The sequence below is a fragment of the Pristiophorus japonicus genome, chromosome 10, assembly GCF_044704955.1.
Source record: "Pristiophorus japonicus isolate sPriJap1 chromosome 10, sPriJap1.hap1, whole genome shotgun sequence".
In the NCBI taxonomy this organism is placed as follows: Eukaryota; Metazoa; Chordata; class Chondrichthyes; family Pristiophoridae; genus Pristiophorus; species Pristiophorus japonicus.
Window position 1 is genome coordinate 139,634,040 of NC_091986.1, and position 23,455 is coordinate 139,657,494.

The following is a 23,455-nucleotide window of genomic DNA, read 5'->3' on the forward strand; positions in this document are numbered from 1 at the left end:
CATAGATGACCTGGAAGAGGGGACAGAGTGTAGTGTAACAAAATTTGCAGATGACACAAAGATTAGTGGGAAAGCGGGTTGTGTGGAGGACACAGAGAGGCTGCAAAGAGATTTAGATAGGTTAAGCGAATGGGCTAAGGTTTGGCAGATGGAATACAATGTCAGAAAGTGTGAGGTCATCCACCTTGGAAAAAAAAACAGTAAAAGGGAATATTATTTGAATGGGGAGAAATTACAACATGCTGAGGTGCAGAGGGACCTGGGGGTCCTTGTGCATGAATCCCAAAAAGTTAGTTTGCAGGTGCAGCAGGTAATCATTGCAAGAGGGCTGGAGTACAAAAGCAGGGAGGTCCTGCTGCAACTGTATAGGGTATTGGTGAGGCCGCACCTGGAGTTTTGGTCACCTTACTTAAGGAAGGATATACTAGCTTTGGAGGGGGGTACAGAGACAATTCACATGGCTGATTCCGGAAATGAGGGGGTTACCTTATGATGATAGATTGAGTGGACTGGATAAAAAAAGGGATGAGGTCCTACGAAATGAATTTAAGGAGCTAGGAGCTAAATTAAAAAGTAGGACCTCAAAAGTAGTAATCTCGGGATTGCTACCAGTGCCACGTACTAGTCAGAGTAGGAATCGCAGGATAGCTCAGATGAATACGTGGCTTGAGCAATGGTGCAGCAGGGAGGGATTCAAATTCCTGGGGCATTGGAACCGGTTCTGGGGGAGGTGGGACCAGTACAATCCGGACGGTCTGCACCTGGGCAGAATCGGAACCAATGTCCTCAGGGGAGTGTTTGCTAGTGCTGTTGGGGAGGAGTTAAACTAATATGGCAGGGGGATAGGAATCAATGCAGGGAGATAGAGGGAAACAAAAAGGAGGCAAAAGCAAAAGACAGAAAGGAGATGAGGAAAAGTGGAGGGCAGAGAAACCCAAGGCAAAGAACAAAAAGGGCCATTGTACAGCAAAATTCTAAAAGGACAAAGGGTGTTTAAAAAAACAAGCCTAAAGGCTTTGTGTCTTAATGCAAGGTGTATCCGCAATGAGGTGGATGAATTAACTGTGCAAATAGATGTTAACAAATATGATGTGATTGGGATTACGGAGACGTGGCTCCAGGATGATCAGGGCTGGGAACTCAACATCCAGGGGTATTCAACATTCAGGAAGGATAGAATAAAAGGAAAAGGAGGTGGGGTAGCATTGCTGATTAAGGAGGAGATTAAGGCAATAGTTAGGAAGGACATTAGCTTGGATGATGTGGAATCTATATGGGTAGAGCTGCAGAACACCAAAGGGCAAAAAACGTTAGTGGGAGTTGTGTATAGACCTCCAAACAGTAGTAGTGATGTTGGGGAGGGCATCAAACATGAAATTAGGGGTGCGTGCAATAAAGGTGCAGCAGTTATAATGGGTGACTTTAATATGCACATAGATTGGGCTAACCAAACTGGAAGCAATACGGTGGAGGAGGATTTCCTGGAGTGCATAAGGGATGGTTTTTTAGACCAATATGTCGAGGAACCAACTAGGGGGGAGGCCATCTTAGACTGGGTGTTATGTAATGAGAGAGGATTAATTAGCAATCTCGTTGTGCGAGGCCCCTTGGGGAAGAGTGACCATAATATGGTGGAATTCTGCATTCGGATGGAGAATGAAACAGTTAATTCAGAGACCATGGTCCAGAACTTAAAGAAGGCTAACTTTGAAGGTATGAGGCGTGAATTGGCTGGGATGGATTGGCGAATGATACTTAAGGGGTTGACTGTGGATGGGCAATGGCAGACATTTAGAGACCGCATGGATGAACTACAACAATTGTACATTCCTGTTTGGCATAAAAATAAAAAAGGGAAGGTGGCTCAACCGTGGCTATCAAGGGAAATCAGGGATAGTATTAAAGCCAAGGAAGTGGCATACAAATTGGCCAGAAATAGCAGCGAACCTGGGGACTGGGAGAAATTTAGAACTCAGCAGAGGAGGACAAAGGGTTTGATTAGGGCAGGGAAAATGGAGTATGAGAAGAAGCTTGCAGGGAACATTAAGACGGATTGCAAAAGTTTCTATAGATATGTAAAGAGAAAAAGGTTAGTGAAGACAAACGTAGGTCCCCTGCAGTCAGAATCAGGGGAAGTCATAACAGGGAACAAAGAAATGGCGGACCAATTGAACAAGTACTTTGGTTCGGTATTCACGAAGGAGGACACGAACAACCTTCCGGTTATAAAAGGGATCGGGGGGTCTAGTAAGGAGGAGGAACTGAGGGAAATCCTTATTAGCCAGGAAATTGTGTTGGGGAAATTGATGGGATTGAAGGCCGATAAAGCCCCAGGGCCTGATGGACTGCATCCCAGAGTACTTAAGGAGGTGGCCTTGGAAATAGTGGATGCGTTGACAGTCATTTTCCAACATTCCATTGACTCTGGATCAGTTCCTATAGAGTGGAGGGTAGCCAATGTAACCCCACTTTTTAAAAAAGGAGGGAGAGAGAAAACAGGGAATTATAGACCGGTCAGCCTGACATCGGTAGTGGGTAAAATGATGGAATCAATTATTAAGGATGTCATAGCAGTGCATTTGGAAAGAGGTGACATGATAGGTCCAAGTCAGCATGGATTTGTGAAAGGGAAATCATGCTTGACAAATCTTCTGGAATTTTTTGAGGATGTTTCCAGTAGAGTGGACAAGGGAGAACCAGTTGATGTGGTATATTTGGACTTTCAGAAGGCGTTCGACAAGGTCCCACACAAGAGATTGATGTGCAAAGTTAGAGCACATGGGATTGGGGGTAGTGTACTGACATGGATTGAGAACTGGTTGTCAGACAGGAAGCAAAGAGTAGGAGTAAATGGGTACTTTTCAGAATGGCAGGCAGTGACTAGTGGGGTACCGCAAGGTTCTGTGCTGGGGCCCCAGCTGTTTACACTGTACATTAATGATTTAGATGAGGGGATTAAATTTAGTATCTCCAAATTTGCGGATGACACTAAGTTAGGTGGCAGTGTGAGCTGCGAGGAGGATGCTGTGAGGCTGCAGAGCGACTTGGATAGGTTAGGTGAGTGGGCAAATGCATGGCAGATGAAGTATAATGTGGATAAATGTGAGGCTATCCACTTTGGTGGTAAAAACAGAGAGACAGACTATTATCTGAATGGTGACAGATTAGGAAAAGGGGAGGTGCAAAGAGACCTGGGTGTCATGGTACATCAGTCATTGAAGGTTGGCATGCAGGTGCAGCAGGCGGTTAAGAAAGCAAATGGCATGTTGGCCTTCATAGCAAGGGGATTTGAGTACAGGGGCAGGGAGGTGTTGCTACCGTTGTACAGGGCATTGGTGAGGCCACACCTGGAGTATTGTGTACAGTTTTGGTCTCCTAACCTGAGGAAGGACATTCTTGCTATTGAGGGAGTGCAGCGAAGGTTCACCAGACTGATTCCCGGGATGGCGGGACTGACCTATCAAGAAAGACTGGATCAACTGGGCTTGTATTCACTGGAGTTCAGAAGAATGAGAGGGGACCTCATAGAAACATTTAAAATTCTGACGGGGTTAGACAGGTTAGATGCAGGAAGAATGTTCCCAATGTTGGGGAAGTCCAGAACCAGAGGTCACAGTCTAAGGATAAGGGGTAAGCCATTTAGGACCGAGATGCGGAGGAACTTCTTCACCCAGAGAGTGGTGAACCTGTGGAATTCTCTACCACAGAAAGTTGTTGAGGCCAATTCACTAAATATATTCAAAAAGGAGTTAGATGAGGTCCTTACTACTAGGGGATCAAGGGGTATGGCGAGAAAGCAGGAATGGGGTACTGAAGTTGAATGTTCAGCCATGAACTCATTGAATGGCGGTGCAGGCTAGAAGGGCCGAATGGCCTACTCCTGCACCTATTTTCTATGTTTCTATGTTTCTATGTTTATTCGTTGGAGTTCAGAAGGATGAGGGGTGATCTTATCGAAACATTTAAAATAATGAAAGGGATAGACAAGATCGAGGCGAAGAGGTTGTTTCCACTGGTCGGGGAGACTAGAACTAGGGGACACAGCCTCAAAATACGGGGGAGCCAATTTAAAACCGAATTGCGAAGGAATTTCTTCTCCCAGAGGGTTGTGAATCTGTGGAAGTCTCTGCCCAAGGAAGCAGTTGAGGCTAGCTCATTGAATGTATTCAAGTCACAGATAGATAGATTTTTAACCAATAAGGAAATTAAGGGTTACGGGGAGCGGGCGGGTAAGTGGAGCTGAGTCCACGGCCAGATCATCCATGATCTTGTTGAATGGCGGAGCAGGCTCGAGGGGCTAGATGGCCTACTCCTGTTCCTAATTCCTATGTTCTTTTGTTCTTATGAAAGGGCAGGGAGATGGAGCTGTGTCCATGATCAGATCATTCATGATCTTATTGAATGGTGGAGCAGGCTCGAGGGGCCAGATGGCCTACTGCTGTTCCTATTTCTTATGTCCTTATGTTATACATGGCCTTCCTCGACCTTACAAAGGCCTTTGACACTGTCAACTGTGTAAGAGATTTTGATCCTAGCCCAATTGTTGACAGATGGTTCGACAAGGTCCCACGCAAAAGATTGGTCTGCAAAATCAAAGCACATGGTATTGGGGGTAATGTATTGACGTGGATAGAGAACTGGTTGGCAGATAGGAAGCAGAGAGTCGGGATAAACGGGTTCTTTTCAGAATGGCAGGCAGTGACTAGTGGGGTGCCGCAGGGCTCAGTGCTGGGACCCCAGCTATTTACAATATACATTAATGATTTAGATGAAGGAATTGAGTGTATTATCTCCAAGTTTGCAGATGACACTAAGCTGGGTGGCAGTGTGAGCTGTGAGGAGGATGCTAAGAGGCTGCAGGGTGACTTGGACAGGTTAGGTGATTTGGCAAATGCATGACAGATGCAGTATAATGTGGATAAATGTGAGGTTATCCACTTTGGGGGCAAAAACACGAAAGCAGTATATTATCTGAATGACAGCAGATTAGGAAAAGGGGAAGTGCAACGAGACCTGGGTATCATGGTACATCAGTCATTGAAAGTTGCCATGCAGGTACAGCAGGCAGTGAAGAAGGCAAATGGCATGTTGGCCTTCATAGCTAGGGGATTTGAGTATAGGAGCAGGGAGGACTTACTGCAGTTGTACAGGGCCTTGGTAAGGCCTCACCTGGAATATTGTGTTCAGTTTTGGTCTCCTAATCTGATGAAGGGCATTATTGCTATTGAGGGAGTGCAGCGAAGGTTCACCAGACTTATTCCTGGGATGGCAGGACTGACATCTGAGGAGAGACTGGATCAACTGTGCCTGTATTCACTGGAGTTTAGAAGGATGAGCAGGGATCTCATAGAAACATATAAAATTCTGACAGGACTGGACAGGTTAGATGCAGGAAGAATGTTCCCGATGTTAGGGAAGTCCAGAACGAGGGGACACTGTCTAAGGATAAGGGGTAAGCCATTTAGGACCGAGATGAGGAGAAACTTCTTCAATCAGAGAGTTGTTAACCTGTGGAATTCTCTACTTCAGAGAGTTGTTGATGCCAGTTCATTGGATATATTCAAGCGGGAGTTAGATATGGCCCTTACGGCTAAAGGGATCAAGGGGTACGGAGAGAAAGCAGGAAAGGGGTACTGAGGTGAATGATCAGCCATGATCTTATTGAATGGTGGTGCAGGCTCAAAAGGCCGAATGGCCTACTCCTGCACCTATTTTCTATGTTTCTATGTTTCTATGAATCGCCCCAGCCTTACGAAAGTTGTAGACACGGGACAGGAATGCTTCCATGAAAAATCGTACTTATATTTATTTGGTCTAACATACACTGGCGAAAACATGCACTGCTAAACGAAATCACTGTCTCTGTGGAGAATAAAATCCAGGTTACAAACAACATACATAAAGTACAGAAATGAGATCTAGTAACATACAGTAATTCCCTGGTGGATTCTAATTCTATCCTACCAACGAATTACCCTCCCCATAATAGCCCTGAAAAGCTTCACTTCTGAGAAAACCCTGAGCCCTTTCCCAGCTTGCCTGGGATATTTGGTTACTGGCTTGGGACACACTCGACCATGCTCACAACCACACGCAGCCGGTTTCCTTTCTCAGCTCAGCTGTGGGAAATCACTGGATGGTCTTCAGTCTCGGTGGCTTCTTCTGCGGTACTGCGGCCCCTTCCTCTGGTACATCGATCTTGGTGGAGCGAGAGCGAGAGGGTGAGAGGGCTCTCTCTAGATACAAGCTGCAAGCTGCAAGCTCCAAGCTTCACTCCAAGCTCCGAGCTTCAAGCTAAAAATAAAGTGGAAAAGACCCTGTCTTTATGGGAGTTTTGCTACTCCTATCTTTCCCGCCAATTTTTAAAATCCCTTTGTTTCTAAGCACGGGTACTTAGTCAGTGATGGGCCATCCAACCCATGTGTATTGGGCTGATGGCCCTTAATCTGGGCATCTCTGAGTTTTTGTGTTGGGAAACACCCGGCTCCTCCTTGGCTGGCCAGGCTAGTGGGCTCATTGTTTCTGTTTTTCCTTCTGAGATGGAGGTGAGAAGTGCTTTTGCATATTAGATTGGCTTTGTCAATGGCCCCCCCCTTCCTGGCCGACAGCTCTTTCGTCAATATTCGTGCCCCCCCCTTCCTTTAGCTGTGACTGGTGGGCAAGCCCGTTCTAGATGGCTGATGGTTCTTTTGTCACAGCTACCTGCCATGCGGCCTCTGGAGTTTTAACAAAACCAGCTTTCTCATATATCTGCACAGGGTGATCCCATCACAGGGAAAATACCCTCAGAAAAACCCATAAAGCCCATGAAATATTCTTGACTGAGTCCATTCTTTAAACAGCAACTTTGCGATCTCTTCAATCGTGAGGGTCTATGGAGTGCCCTCCTCCATTTTGGATGCCCCCAAAAGTAAATCACCATCCTCCGCCTGCTCCACTATGACATGCAAGCCGTAATCCTTAACCAACGGATCCTTCACAGACCCAATCCACGTCCGGACCGGGGTCAAACAGGGCTGCGTCATCGCCCCAACTTTCTTCTCAATCTTCCTTGCTGCCATGCTCCACCTCAACGTCAACAAGCTCCCCGCTGGAGTGGAACTAAAGTACAGAACCAGTGGGAACCTGTTCAACTTGCGCTATCTCCAGGCCAAATCCAAGACCACCCCAACCTCTGTCGTCGAGCTACAGTACGCGGATGATGCCTGTGTCTGCGCACACACAGAGGCTGAATTCCAGAATATAGTCGACGTATTTACTGAGGCGTACGAAAGCATGGGCCTTACGCTAAACATCAGTAAGACAAAAGTCTTCCACCAGTCTGTCCTCACTGCACAGCACTGCCCCCCAGCCATGAAGATCCACGGCGTGGCCCTGGACAACGTGGACCACTTCCCATATCTCGGGAGCCTCCAATGAACAAGAGCAGGCATTGACGACGAGATCCAACACTGCCTCCAGTGCGCCAGTACAGCCTTCGGCCGCCTGAGGAAAAGAGTGTTTGAAGACTAGGCCCTCAAAACTGTCACCAAGCTCATGGTCTACAGGACTGTAGTAATAACCACCCTCCTGTATGGCTCAGAAACATGGACCATGTACAGCAGACACCTCAAGTCGCTCGAGAAATACCACCAACGAAGTCTCCGCAAGATCCTAAAAATCCCCTGGGAGGACAGACACACCAACATTAGCATCCTCGACCCGGCCAACATCCCCAGCATTGAAGCACTGACCACATTTGATCAGCTCCACTTGGCAGGCCACATAGTTCGCATGCCAGACACGAGACTCCCAAAGCAAGCGCTCTACTCGGAACTCCTTCGCGGCAAACGATCCAAAGGTGGGCAGCGGAAACGTTACAAGGGCACTCTCAAAGCCTCCTTGATAAAGTGCAACATTCCCACTGACACCTGGGAGTCCCTGGCCAAAGACCGCCCTAAGTGGAGGAAGTGCATCCGGGAGGACGCTGAGCTCCTCGAGTCTCGTCGCCGAGAGCATGCAGAAATCAAGTGCAGGCAGCGGAAAGAGCGTGCGGTAAACCTGTCCCACCCACCCCTTCCCTCAACGACTATCTGCCCCACCTGTGACAGGGACTGTGGTTCTCGTATTGGACTGTTCAGCCACCTAAGAACTCATGTTAAGAGTGGAAGCAAGTCTTCCTTGATTCCGAGGGACTGCCTATGATGATGATGATATACAGATTCATAGATACAGCACAGAAGGAGGCCAGTCAGTCCATTGTGCTGGCACTAGCTCTTTGAAAGAGCTTAATCGGAAATTAAGAAACTGTGATTGAAAGTTTGGGGAAACCCAGACTTCACGGTTTCCTGTCGACATCTCCACTTCCTCCCCCACACCACATACGTAACCTGCGCCAGTAAATATCCAGGCCTGTATATGAATTCAATTATAGTGGATACCAGGGAGGTGATTGCAAGGCTGTAATCTAAATGTGGGATTTATTTAGCAGCGATATACTGCTAGAGATTTGCTTTGACAGTTTTACGGTGTCATCAGAACCTCCCAATAAAGTTACCGGCTTGTAATCTTTCTCGGGAATTAATTATGCTGTTATGTATTTCACACTCATTGCCAACAAAAATTTTTATGTTGAAGCTTTTTTTAAATTCATGAATAGCAAACCCAAGGGCACATTCTAACATTTGTTTAAATAAGGCTTCATTATAGTTTAATGGAATATTATTAAACCTACAGATTAATCTGCTGCAGAAAACAGTGGTGAGGTTTCGTTGCTGGCAGCAATGAATTCTCCAGAGAAACGCAATCATGCCACCTGGTTAATCAGGGAGTTGATTAAGTCCAACAAGTACTGTATCAAAACGTGGCACCATCTCCTTAGCTTTAGATGAAAAATTACCAGACCATGTGTGATTAGTAATTTATGAAGGTTTTCTGGCATGAGAAACATCCAAGAGAATTTGAAATGTTTTCCCTTATTCAACTCCGGAAAGACCTTCAGTTTTGAAGGTGAGAGTATGAAATGTCAAGATAAGGAAATTACTTTATCAGAATGAGGCAGAACTGACTGTTCTCCATGAAATGCCACCACCAATGTAGTTATGCAGATTCATAGATACAGCACAGAAGGAGGCCATTCGGTCCATCATGCTGGCACCAGCTCTTTGAAAGAGCTCAATTGGAAATTACGAAACTGAGATCGGTCGATTTTTGTTAGCCACGGCACTCCCAAAGCATATTTTACGCTGTGGATTTCACGAGCGAAAGTGAAGATCTGTCCTTACTTGCATGTTTAAAGTGTCAATTGTGTTCTGTTGGAGAGAGAAAGAGAGAAAAAGAACAAGATCATAGACAGCACACCGTGAGAAATAACTTTCAGAGTCGGTTAGGAGGGAGGGAGGGACAAGATTTCCAGGCCTCTGATTCACTAGACCCCTAATCCTGACCCATAGGTCCTTAAGCATGATTCCTAAGCCCTTTAACTTGATCCTTGGGCCTTTAAGTCACCTCGGTTGCCTGAACCCAACATATTGGGACTGGAAGGGAGAGTCACTGTGATGTCTAACCCCCACCAATGCAGATCCACGTGCACTCCTCCAAACCTTGGACTTTAGTGGGGGCAGTCGGAGGTAGATGTATATACTCTAGGACTTGAGCCCACAATCCAGGTTAACACTCCCCGGTGCCAGTGTTGAGGGAGTGCTGCACTGTCGGAGGTAGATGTATATACTCCAGGACTTGAGCCCACAATCCAGGTTAACACTCCCCAGTGCCAGTGTTGAGGGAGTGCTGCACTGTCGGAGGTAGATGTATATACTCTAGGACTTGAGCCCACAATCCAGGTTAACACTCCCCAGTGCCAGTGTTGAGGGAGCGCTGCACTGTCAGAGGTAGAGTATATACTCTAGGACTTGAGCCCACAATCCAGGTTAACACTCCCCGGTGCCAGTACTAAGGGAGCGCTGCACTGTCGGAGGTGCTGCCTTTTGGATGAGTCGTTAAACCGAGGCCCTGTCTGCCTGCTCAGGTGGATGCAAGAGATCCCACAGCACTATTTTAAAGAAGAACAGGAGGTAGTTTTCCCTGGGATCAATATTTATCCCTCAATTGACATCACATCAACCACATGGATACAAAGAATGGGAATATGTAGATGCTTCAATGCACACCAAAATCGAAATTAAAAAACAAACGTGGTCAATTCTTCACTTCAATTACAACAGAAGTCTCATAATACAAACTAATACTCACCAAGATACATCATTAAAATAATGCTTTTGGAACATAAGAACATAAGAATTAGTATATGTTTCAATGAGATCACCCCTCTATCTTCTAAACTCCAGAGAGTATAGGCCAAATATACACAATCTCTCCTCATAGGACAACCCTCTCATCCCAGGGCTCAATCTAGTGAACCTTTGTAAGGAGACCAAAACTGTGCACAGTACTCCAAGTGTGGTCTCACCAAAACCCTGTATGGCTTCTTTACTCTTGTACTCCAACCCCTTTGTAATAAAGGCCAATATGCCATTTGCCTTCCAAATTGTTTGGTAACTTCCTGTGTTTCCTGTTCAAGGACACCTTAATCTCTCTGAACACCAACATTTAATAATTACACACCATTTAAAAAACACTCTGTTTTTTCTATTCTTCCTACCAAAGTGAATAACCTCACATTATACTCCCTCTGTCATCTTATTGCCCACTCACTTAACCTGTCTATATCCCTTTGTCAGCTCTTTGCGGGGAAAATTGGCCTCCTTTGCACCTCCCATTAGCACCTCCGGGTGGCGATAATGGGGCACTATCGGCTTTCCAACCGGGCACAGCGAGAGTACCGACGCCCACGAACTTCCCTTGCAGGTTAGCGGTGGCAGTAAACCTTACCGCCACAATCTCCTGCATCCTGAAGATGGTGATATCATCCAGTGCACAGCGCCCCGTTATTGCCCCAGATCCTAAATTCGCTTCCGCCCCTTGAAGCATCATGGATGTCAACACCGACAGCTGCCGGAGGGATTGAGGTCGGCCGGCCACTTGGGGAGTGGTAGTTAAACGGACTGGTGGTGAGGTAGGCAAAACTTTTTTTTAGCAATCCTCTGTGGCCGTTTTTCCATTTTTCTGCTGCCGTGATTGCTCAGCGCTGCACTCTGAGTGCTTAGGGCTGATCATCACAGATCGCAGGTGCCGTCGCCGGGCAGTCGATTTGTTTCCTTGCAGTGCCCTCAGCAATGGCTCTTCCCTTTAAGGGAGAGAAGCACTGGACATTGTGCAGCTCTGCTGCTACCGCCCCTCTTGCCTGGTTTAGTGCTCCAAGGGAAGTGGTAGTGCTTGATGTGGTGCTTCACTTCCTTCTGGAATACTAAACCGGAAGTTCATGTCCGCTGGAATTGGGTAGCGTCTGGTGGTAACAATTTTGCGCTCTCACAAAAGTTATTGTCCCAAACAGGACGCTATGCAATTTTTAGCCCTTTGTGTCCTCCTCACAGCTTACTTTCCCCCCTAGCTTTGTATCATTAGCAAACTTGGATACATTGCACTCTTCATCTAAATCATTAACATAGATTGTAAATAGCTGAGGCCCAAGCACTGATCCTTGTAGCCCCCATAAGTTACAGCCTGCCAACCCGGATAATGACCAGTTTATCCCTACTCTCTGTTTTCTGTCCATTAACCAATCCTCTATCCATGCTAATATATTACCCCCGACCCCATGAGCCCTTATCTTGTAGAGCAACCTTTTATTTGACACCTTATCGAATGCCTTTTGGAAATCCAAATATACAACATCCATTGGTTCACCTTTATCTACCCTGCTAGTTATATCCTCAAAAATCTCTAATAAGTTTGTTAAACACGATTTCCCTTTCATAAAACCATGTTGACTCTGCCTAATCATTTTATGATTATCAAAGTGCCCTGTTACCAGTTCCTTAATAATGGATTCCAGCTTTTTCCTGATGGCTGATGTCAGGCTAACTGGCCTGTAGTTCCCTGTTTCTATCTCCCTCATTCTTTAATAGTGGGGTTACATTTGCTATCTGAAAATCCGCTGGAACCGTTCCAGAATCTAGGGAATTTTGGAAATTCACAACCAATGCACCACTATCTCTGCATCCATCTCTTTTAGAATCCTAGGATGTCAGTCATGATGTCCAGGGAATTTGTTAGCTTTTTGTCCCATTAGTCTCTCAAGTACTTTATCTCTACTGATATTCTTTAACAGAGCTGAGTTATGGTAATGTTTCATCAACAACTTCTGGTTATGTGGACATTTTTGCCTGGTTGTTGTTAAGCTATCAATAACCTTTGAGTGTTAATTAACTATAATTTTTCATTAACTTCTTATTATAACAGCAATTTGCACTTCTATAGCACTTTTAATGTAAGAAAATGTCCAAAGGCACTTCAAGAGTGTAATCTGACAGAACTTGAGACTGAGCCAAAGAAGGAGGCATTAGGACAGATGACCAAAAGCTTGATCAAAGAGAAAGGTTTTAAGGAGCACCTTAAAGGAGAAGAGAGATCTGTTTCTGTATAAAAACATTGGGAGGGAGAGCTATTTAGGGAGGGAATTCCAGTACTTAAGGTCTAAATGGTTGAAGGCACGTCCAACAATGGTGGGGCGAAGAAAGTGGGGGATCCAGGCCTGGTCACAGCTTTGATATTCACCTCCTCCATGCATTGTCCATTATTTGTGGTTGGATTTAAAAAGTAGTGGTGGCAGCACTGAGTCAGTCAGAAATGATGTTTGGGTCCTGAATATGTCAAAAGACCCCCATTTTAATATATCAATTAAGCCTCTGCCAGTTTCACGAAGGAGCACTGGCCGTCTAAATTGTTGCCCGGCCAAAAATCGCGACAATCGTGCCTACTGTGTTGAGTTCCAAGTCTGGTGACACAATAAAGGGGATTTTAATAGTAAAGAGCATGTGAGATTAAATTCGGGAGGGTTGTTGAAATCGGTGACAAAGGTTGGGCTCGGCTTCCAGACAATCAACTTCTAGATTTAACTCAGGCTCTTTCAATGCATTCGCGTAACCACTCCGGAGAGGCGGATCACTGGTTATAATATGAATGAGCCACTTTGGACGAGATTTTGGCCAGTATTTAAAATTAACATCACACGCATGGGTTTGAAAGGAAGCCGAGAAGATTGCTCAGAAATTCATGGGACTGATTAAAAGTCACGAATAGGGACGTCAATAAAAACTTAGTGCTCATAGCTGCATTCTTACATCCAACTGGGAAAGGGTTTGTTGAGAAGTGCTTGTGTTGAAAGGCTAATTTGTGGACTTTGGAGGCATTGAGACTCACAAGCTCAGGATGGGTGGAGCCATGGCTGCCTAGATTGGACCTCGGACGGGGAGCAAGGTGACCATCAGCAGTAGCAATAGCCTGCTGTGGAGAGACTTGGAGGTGGTCAGCAGAGAGGGGAGAGCAGAGGGGTTACAGGAGGCACTACCCACGTAACACGGTGTACAGTGGCTCAGCTTCCTTGACTTCTCAGAACAGCAGTGCTTCCGGAGGCTGAGATTGTCACGTCAGGTGGTGGCAGATATCTGCAGTCTCCCAAAAGAAGATCTGCTCCCTGGTGGCCGTGGTGGCCACCATTATCAGTGGCTGTGAAAGTGACCATCGCCCTCCACTTTTTTGCCTCTGGATCCACCCAGAGCATTACCGGAGACATATCCAGGATCTCCCAATCAGCTGCACATAAATTCATCGGACAGGTGAATGATGGATTGTGTGCCAGGGCCAGCAATGATGTGAACTTCGCCCGCGATGCCGCCAGTCAGAATGAATGGACGCTCGGGTTTCAGTCTCGACTGGCTTCCCACAGTTGCAGGGTGTTATTGACTGCACATGTGGCAATCCGTGCATCACCAGATCAGCCAGGAGCATTCGCTCAATGTTCAGCCGGTGTGCAAGCACAAGAAAAAGTTTATGCAGGTGTGCGCCAGATTCCGGGGAACAGCCATGATGCTTGCATCCTACGGCAGTTCAAGTTCCCCAACCTCTTTGGTCCTGCAAGTAGAGTTAAGAGGTGGTTGCTAGGAGACAAAGGATACCCCCTTCAAACTTGGCTAATGAAACCTGTGGGGAACCCCACCAATGAAGCCCAAGAGTGGCACGATGACAACCATATGACCACCAGATGTGTCATTGAGTAAACGATTGGCATGTTCAAGGTGTATTTCTGGTGCCTGGACAGATCTGGAGGTGTCCTTCAGTAATTGCCAGCGAGGGTCTCCAGAATGTGCTGCACAGCTTTACACAGCAGTGAGGATTGGAATTGTATGAGGAACAAGGCGATCAGCATACATCGTCTGCAGATGATTCCAATGAAGAGAAGTGGGAGGAGAACAAGGAGGAGGCAGAGGATGAAGACATCATCCCCAACACAGCACCAACCGCTCATATTGCTGGCTGGGATGCCAGGGATTCCCTGATGGCTGTAAGATTCAGTTAGTCACTACCACTGGACCAATATAACAATCGCACCCAATGACCCCTCTAACACCACCACCCCCATTCCACTGAAAAATACCAGCTGTAGAACATAAGATAAGAACATAAGAAATAGGAGCAGGAGTAGGCTATTCGGCCGTTTGAGTCTGCTCCGTCATTCATCAAGATCATGGCTGATCTTCTACCTCAACTCCACCTTCCCGCACTATCCCCATATCCCTTGGTTTCTTTAGTATACAAATATTTATCAATCTCTGTCTTGAATATACTCAATGACTGAGCATCCGCAGCCTTCTGGGGTAGAGAATTCCAAAGATTCACAACTCTTTGAGTGAAGAAATTTCTCATCTCTGTCCGAAATGGCCATCCTTTATTCTGAGACTGTGACCCCTAGTTCTAGACTCCACAGCTAGGGGAAGTCCTCCCTATCAAGCCCCTTAAGAAGTTTATGTGTTTCATAGGGATCACCTCTCATTCTTCTAAACTCTAGTTAACATAGGCCCAGTCTACGCAATCTCTCCTGATAGAACAATCCCCCCCATCCCAGGAATCAGTCTTGTGAACCCCTCTAAGGCAAGTATATCTTTCCTTAGGTAAGGAGACCAAGACTGTACACAGTACTCCAGGTGTGGTCTCACCAGGGCCCTATATAATTGCAATAAGACATCTTTACTTTTATACTCAATCCTTTTGTAATAAAGGCTTTCCTAATTGCTTTCTGTACCTGCATGTTAACTTTCCATGATTCATGTACAAGGACACTCAGGTCCCTCTGAATATCAACATTCCCCAATGTCTCATCATTAAAAAATATTCTACTTGTCTATTTTTCCTACCAAAGTAGATAACTTCACATTTCATCACGTTATATTCCCTCTGCCATCTTCTTTTCCATTCACTATATTCCTTTGCAATCTCTGCATCCTCCTCACAGTTTATTTTCCCACTTAGCTTTGTATCATCAGCAAAGTTGGATACATTACACTCAGTATCCTCATCTAAGTCACTGATATAGATTGTAAATAGCTAAGGCCCATCACGGATCCTTGCGGCACCCCAACCTTAAAGCCTGCCAACCCGAAAATGACCTGTTTATTCCGACTCTGTTTTCTGTCCGTTAATCAATCCAGGCTAATATATTGCTCTGAATTCCATGAGTAATAACCTCTTGTGTGGCATCTTATCAAATGTTTTTTGAAAATCTAAATATATGATATCAACTGGCTCCCCCTTATCTACCCTGCTGGTTACGACCTCAAAAAAACTATTAACAGATTTGTCGAACACTGTAACTATCCATCCGCCCATTGAATATCCCTCCATTGACCCCACTCAACTCATATCTTCCCATTCATCAACAAGCAACTGAAAAGCCGAGTTGTCACCTGGCAACCAAGAATGGACAAGATGGGAAAGTGGTGCAAAATAATAAATTTTATGTATTTCCAGTAAACAAAGGAAACTTAACAACATAACATTTTATCAAACATGCATGTGCGTACCACTGTTGAACTACAAACATAGAAACATAGAAAATAGGTGCAGGAGCAGACCATTCGGCCCTTCTAGCCTGCACCACCATTCAATAAGATCATGGCTGATCATTCACCTCAGTACCCCTTTCCTGTTTTCTCTCCATACCCCTTGATCCCTTTAGCCGTAAGGGCCATATCTAACTCCCTCTTGAATATATCCAATGAACTGGCATCAACAACTCTCTGCGGTAGGGAATTCCACAGGTTAACAACTCTCTGAGTGAAGAAGTTTCTCCTCATCTCAGTCCTAAATGGCTTACCACTTATCCTTAGACTATGTCCCCTGGTTCTGGATTTCCCCAACATCGGGAACATTCTTCCTCCATCTAACATGTCCTGTCTCGTCAGAATTTTCATCCTGCTAAACTCCAGTGAATACAGGCCCAATCGATCCAGTCTCTCATCACATGTCATCTCAGGAATCAGTCTGGTGAACGTTCGCTGCACCCCCTCAATAGCAAGAACATCCTTCCTCAGATTAGGAGACCAAAACTGAACACAATATTCCCAGTTGAGGCCTCAGCAAGGCCCTGTACAACTGCAGTAAGATCTCCCTGCTCCTATACTCGAATTCCCTAGCTATGAAGGCCAACATACCATTTGCCTTATTCACCGCCTGCTGTACCTGCATGCTAACTTTCAATGACTGATGTACCATGACACCCAGGTCTCGTTGCACCTCCCCTTTTCCTAATCTGTCACCGTTCAGATAATATTCTGTCTTCGTGTTTTTGCCACCAAAGTGGATAACCTCACATTTATCCACATTATACTGCATTTGCCCACTCACCTAACTTGTCCAAGTCCACCTGCAGCATTTTAGCATCCTCATCACAACTCACACCACCACCCAGCTTAGTGTCATCTGCAAACTTGAAGATATTACACTCAATTCCCTCATCCAAATCATTAATGTATATTATAAATAGTTGGGTCCCAGCACTGAGCCTGCAGCACCCTCTAGTCACTGCCTGCTATTCTGAAAAAGACCCGTTTATCCCGACTCTTTGCTTCCTGTCTGCCAACCAGTTCTCTATCCATGTCAGTACGTTACCCCCAATACCATGTGCTTTAATTTTGCACAAAATCTCTTGTGTGGGACCTTGTCAAAAGCCTTTTGAAAATCCAAATATACCACATCCACTGGTTCTCCCTTGTCCACTCTACTAGTTACATCCTCAAAAAATTCTCGAAGATTTGTCATGCAGGATTTCCCTTTCATAAATCCATGCTGACTTGGACCGATCCCATCCCTGCTTTCCAAATGTGCTGCTATTTCATCTTTAATAATGGATTCCAACATTTCCCCACTACTGATGTCAGGCTAACCGGTCTATAATTACCCGTTTTCTCTCTCCCTCCTTTCTTAAAAAGTGGTGTTACATTAGCTACCCTCCAGTCCATAGGAACCGATCCAGAGTAGAGAGACTGTTGGAAAATGATCACCAATGCATCCACTATTTCTAGGGCTATTTCCTTAAGTACTTTGGGATGCAGACTATCAGGCCCCGTGGATTTATCGGCCTTCAATCCTATCAATTTCCCTAACACAATTTCCCGTCTAATAAGGATTTCCTTCAGTTCCTCCTTCTCACTAGACCCTCGGTCCCCTAGTATTTCTGGAAGGTTATTTGTGTCTTCCTTCGTGAAGACAGACCCAAAGTATTTGTTTAACTGGTCCGCCATTTCGTTGTTCCCCATTATAAATTCACCTGAATCTGACTGCAAGGGACCTACGTTTGTTTTCACTAATCTTTTTCTTTTCACCTATCTATAGAAGCTTTTGCAGTCATTTTTATGTTCCCAGCAAGCTTCCTCTCAAACTATATTTTCCCCCTCCTAATTAAACCCTTTGTCCTCCTCTGCTGTATTACAAAATTCTCCCAGTCCTCAGATTTTCTGCTTTTTCTGGCCAATTTATATGACACTTCCTTGGATTTAATACTATCCTTAATTTCCCTTGTTAGCCACGGTTGAGCCACCTGCCCCGTTTTATTTTTACTCCAGACATTGTTGAAGTTCATCCATGTGATCTTTAAATGTTTGCCATTGCCTATCCGCCGTCAACCCTTTAAGTATCACTCGCCAGTCTATTCTAGTCAATTCACGTCTCATACCATCGAAGTTACCTTTCCTTAAGTTCAGGACCCTAGTCTCTGAATTAACTGTGTCACTCTCCATCTTAATAAAGACTTCTACCATATTATGGTCACTCTTCCTCAAGGGACCTCACACAACAAGATTGCTAATTAGTCCTTTCTCATTACACATCACCCAGTCTAGGATGGCCAGCCTTCTAGTTGGTTCCTTGATATATTGGTCTAGAAAACCATCCCTAATACACTCCAGGAAATCCTCCTCCACCGCATTGCTACCAGTTTGGTTAGCCCAATCAATATGTAGATTAAAGTTGCCCATGATAACTGCTGTACCTTTATTGCATGCATCCCTAATTTCTTGTTTGATACTTTCCCCAACCGTTTTTCTTTTTTTTCTTTCTTTTCCTACCATTCCTCATGGTGCAACCCCTGTGGCTTTAGCAGTGATAGAACCCGGCTGCTCCGATCCCTGCTGTGACTGCTGAGATGTTCTTGGCTAATGACCTCTTGGTGTTGAAGCCCCTGAGGGCCCCGCCAAAGACTTCTGTCATGTATGTATGTTTTGGGTTACTAGCCACCAGGTGGCGTCACTGTCGGTGGTCATTGGGCTGTACACATGTGTGTGTGGCCCAGGTATAAAAGGCAAGCCATCATGTAATGTAATCACTTTGGGCCCTAATAAAGCAGAGTTTGTACCTGTGTTAGTTTACAGTATTCAATCTATCGAGTTATTACATACATAACATAACATACATTTGGTGACGAGGCAACTTAAGAACCTTCGCATGCAAAAATAAGCACATTTGGAATTCTGGAGAGATTCGTGGAGGGAGAGGACTCAGCAAATTTTGTAGCTCGCCTGGACCAGTCCTTCGTGGCAAACAAAATGAAGGAACCCACCGACGCAGTTAGGCGCAGGGCGGTCTTCCTCACGGCTTGCGGTCCTAAAATCTGTGGACTCGTAAAGAATGTTCTCTCACCTACAAGTCCAACGGACAAGGACTATGAGGAAGTGTGTGCTCTGGTACGTGACCAGCTCAAACCAGAAGAAGGCATCATTATCTCACGATATCAATTCTACACGCACATTCATTCTGAGGGCCAGGATGTGTCGGAATTCGTTGCCGACCTAAGACGTCTAGCTGGACCGTGTAAATTCGAAAACGCGTTGGGAGACATGCTGCAGGACTTTTTGTAATTGACATGAACCATGAAGTGATCCTGCGTAAGTTACTGGCGGCGGAGATGCTGGATTTGAGCAAGGCCATCACGATTGCCCAGGCATGCATGACGATGGACAAAAACTTCAAGCAGATATCATCGAAAAATCGGAACTCAGCAAGTACTGTAAACAAGATTGTATCATCGTTTGGCAGAGCTGCATATGGCAGGGCCTACTTGACTGCTTATGTGAAACCTGTGGCTGCCCAAAGTCCGCCAATGGGAATGAATCCGATATCACCGTGTTGGTGTTGTGGAGGCAATCATTGGCCTCATCAGTGTCAGTTTAAACAGTACATTTGTAAAGGCTGTTCGAGACTGGGGCATCTCCAATGCATGTGTCCGTAACTGAGCAAGAGTGCTGCGACACACCACGTGGAGGATGATGACCAGTATAGCGCAGATCCAGATATGAAATCCGTGATACCAGAGGAGGAAGTGTATGGACTATATTTGTTCCGAACAAAGAGCCAACCGATAATGATTAGTGTGAAACTTAACGGAGTGCCGATACCGCTGGAATTGGACATGGTGTGAGTCAATCAATAATAAGCCAGAGGACATTCGACAAGCTGTGGGATACTAAGGCTGTGAGGCCTAAGCTAAGTCCAGTCAATGCCAAGTTGCGTACGTACACTAAAGAACTCATAACGGTGATTGGCAGTGCAGTAGTCAAGGTGTCGTATGGTGGTGCGGTTCATGATTTACCGTTATGGATTGTTCCAGGCAATGGTCCAATGCTGTTCAGCAGGAATTGGCTAGAAAAAATCAAATGGAATTGGAACAATATCAAAGCGCTGTCGTCGGAGGATGATACTCCATGTGCTCAAGTGCTGAGCAAGTTCCCCTCGCTGTCTGAACCAGGCATCGGCAATTTCACAGGAGCCAAGGTGCTGATCCACATGGACTCGGATGCAAGACCTGTCTATCATAAAGCTCGAGTGCTTCCGTACATGATGAGGGAGAAGGTCGAAATTGAACTGGACAGACTCCAGCGTGAAGGGGTCATATCACCGGTCAAATTTAACGAATGGGCCAGCCCCTTGTTCCTGTGTTGAAGAGTGATGGCACTATCAGGATTTGTGGAGACTACAAGGTTACGATCAGTCAAGTTTCGAAACAGGATCAATACCCGTTACTGAAGGCTGATGACCTGTTTTCAACGCCAGCGGGGGGGAAGTCGTTCACTGAACTGGATCTGACATCGGCCTATATGACACAGGAGCTGGTCGAGACGTCGAAGAAACTTACGTGCATCAACACTCATAAAGGACTGTTTATCTACAACAGGTGTCCTTTCAGAATTCGCTCGGCTGCAGCGATACTTCAGCGGAACATGGAGAGTCTACTGAAGTCCATCCCTAGAACCGTCATGTTCCAAGATGACACCCTGGTCACAGGCCGTGACACCGCTGAACATCTGAACAACCTGGAAAAGATTCAAATCGTCTAAACAAAGTGGGACTCAGACTGAAACGTTCGAAGTGCGTCTTCATGGCACCGGAAGTCGAATTCCTGGGGAGGAAAATTGCTGCTGACGGCATCAGGCCTACGGACTCGAAAACCAAGGCCATCAAAAATGCACCCAAGCCTCAGAATGTGACGGAGCTGTGTTCGTTCCTTGGTCTACTCAACTACTTCAGTAATTTCGTACCTAGCTTGAGTACTTTATTAGAGTCATTGCACATGTGTGCTAAGAAAAGGCGACAGCTGGGTTTGGGTGCATCTCAAGATAGAGCTTTTGAGAAAGCTACTAATCTGCTTTGCTCTAACAAGCTGCTGGTACATTTTGATCCATGTAAGTGTCTAGTATTGGCCTGTGATGCTTCATCATATGGAATTATTCAACAAGCTGAAGGGGTGCAAAATTCATAAGAACCCCCCCAGTATTTGGGTTCATTCGAAAGCAAATTTAATTTGGGACTATCTACCAAAACTTTTGGAACCCCTAAAGTGCTTATGGAAGAAACTACAAACTTTAATTGAATTTTAGATTTTAAAAGACAAATTCAAGGCTGTGGGCGGGCCTAAAAGAACTAACAGGAGACAACCTGATTAGTGAGACTACCTGGGTGTGAGGACTTAAGTAACCTGTCTGGAGAAATGGGTATTCGAGAATCCTTCTCCACAAAAGACATTAACATTACAAAATCACCCAGAGATAGCAACCCATCAACATGGATCTTAAAAACCATTTCAGCATATACATCACAAAGAGGCCCAATCCAGCCTGTATGCGAAAAACTAAGCACAAAAGGACACTGCAATTACCAAACTAATATTTCCATCAGGAAACAGTTTTCGAACATCAACGCACCCAAGGCATATTAACTTTTAACGAGCCCGCCAAAATATTACAAAGAGTCAAGCCCGCCAAATTTAAACAAAGAATTCTGAACTGATTTGGTGCCAAGATTAGAACCACTCAAACCATATAACTGGCCCCTGTTTTCAACAGAGGTTAGGTTGCTAGGTAGCTACAAGGTTGCTACTACCTCAGGAGACACTGTATGCCATACTATACCAGGTGCTATACTGCAAGTATGCCATCAAGACAAGGAGAGAAAGCAATGCGATAGTTGTAAACTAATTTCTCCAGCCTCAAAGTCCTAAAGTCTTGAAGGAAGGAAGAACATCACCATCGCGGCAGCAATCGACCACAACCAACGTGGTATCAACGGAAAACCACCGTAATCGATCAAACTCGAAACAAAACTGCAACGGGAAAAAAACGAAGAATCGAAAAATTTCCACTCTACAATCTGATCCTGACCTATCAACGGGTAAAACATTACCTAAAAGACTGTAGAAACCTATTTCTAACCAAAGAAAACGGGTACTTACCCCACAGATCCAAAACGCGCCTTACCGCATCAACGGACTCAACCCAACTGAAGATTGCGCAGCAGAAAGTCTTCTCCAACATTTGAAGAATGGCAAGCAGACCCTACTGCATCCAGTGAACCCCAAAACCGCGATCTACCGTTAACTGTCAAAAGGATTGATAAGCATAGTCCCTGCCTGCCCTGGAGTCTAACCTAGCTAGGATTAGGTATTGGGAGGTGGGAGGTATAATTCTACTGTAACCCCCTTTGAATGTAATATGTTGTTCCCTATTAGAGTCATTATAAGCTATTGTAACCCCCTCTGCGTGTGTAAGCTATTGTTCTTTAATAAGTTTGAATAAGTTTTGACATTGTACTTTCTTATTAGAGTAATTATAAGTTTGTAATTTCTTGACTGTAATAAAATCAAAGTTCTTTCGCAGCAAACCAGTGTCCTTTGCACTTTGTCACATCCCCCAAATAAATCCAGAGTCTAGAACCCAAGGGAGCTATTTGAACCACTCAAGCTGGTCAGAAGGGAACCTGACCACTTCATAGAGACCACCCCTTTGCAAAGCTAATGAGTCGGGTAAACTACAACCTGTTGCGTATGCTTCTAAAAGTTTGTCAAAGGCGGAAAGAGCCTACAGCATAGTAGAAAAAGAAGCATTAGCCTGTGTGTAGGGGGGTAAAAAGATACATCAGCAACTGTTTGGTCTTCAGTTTGAACTGGAAACAGATCAAAAGCCACTCATTTCATTGTTTTCGGAAAACAAAGGTATAAATACCAATGCATCATCCCACATCCAGAGGTGGGTGCTGACATTATCTGCCTCTGAGATGTTATTTGCCATAGACCTGGCACCGAGAATTGTGCCGATGGTGGTGCAGGCTCGAAGGGCCGAATGGTCTACTTCTGCACTATTTTCTATGTTTCTATGTTCCCACTTCGATATCCCCTTTCACCATCAACCCTCTTGGGCCAATGGTGAAAGGAGAGCAGCTTGGTGCAGGTCAGTGATGTGCTGTAAGGCTAAGGCTAAGTCTGTCATCCTATTTAAGGCGCCAGAGATGTTGACATGTGCCCTCCGATGCGAACTCTCCACTGCTGTCCCTGCCACCACTGTCTACTCATGCTCACTTGTGAACTGTGAGACACCAGGTGAAAACACAACTGACTGCCAAACTGGACATATCGAAGTACATGTATCTGTGCTGATGCATGGTAAGCATAAGTTCTGTGACTGTACACCCTCAGAAGGAATCAGTCGACCGGGAGGTCCTCAACTGCTGCTGTAAGCGCCTTGGGATGTTATACTAT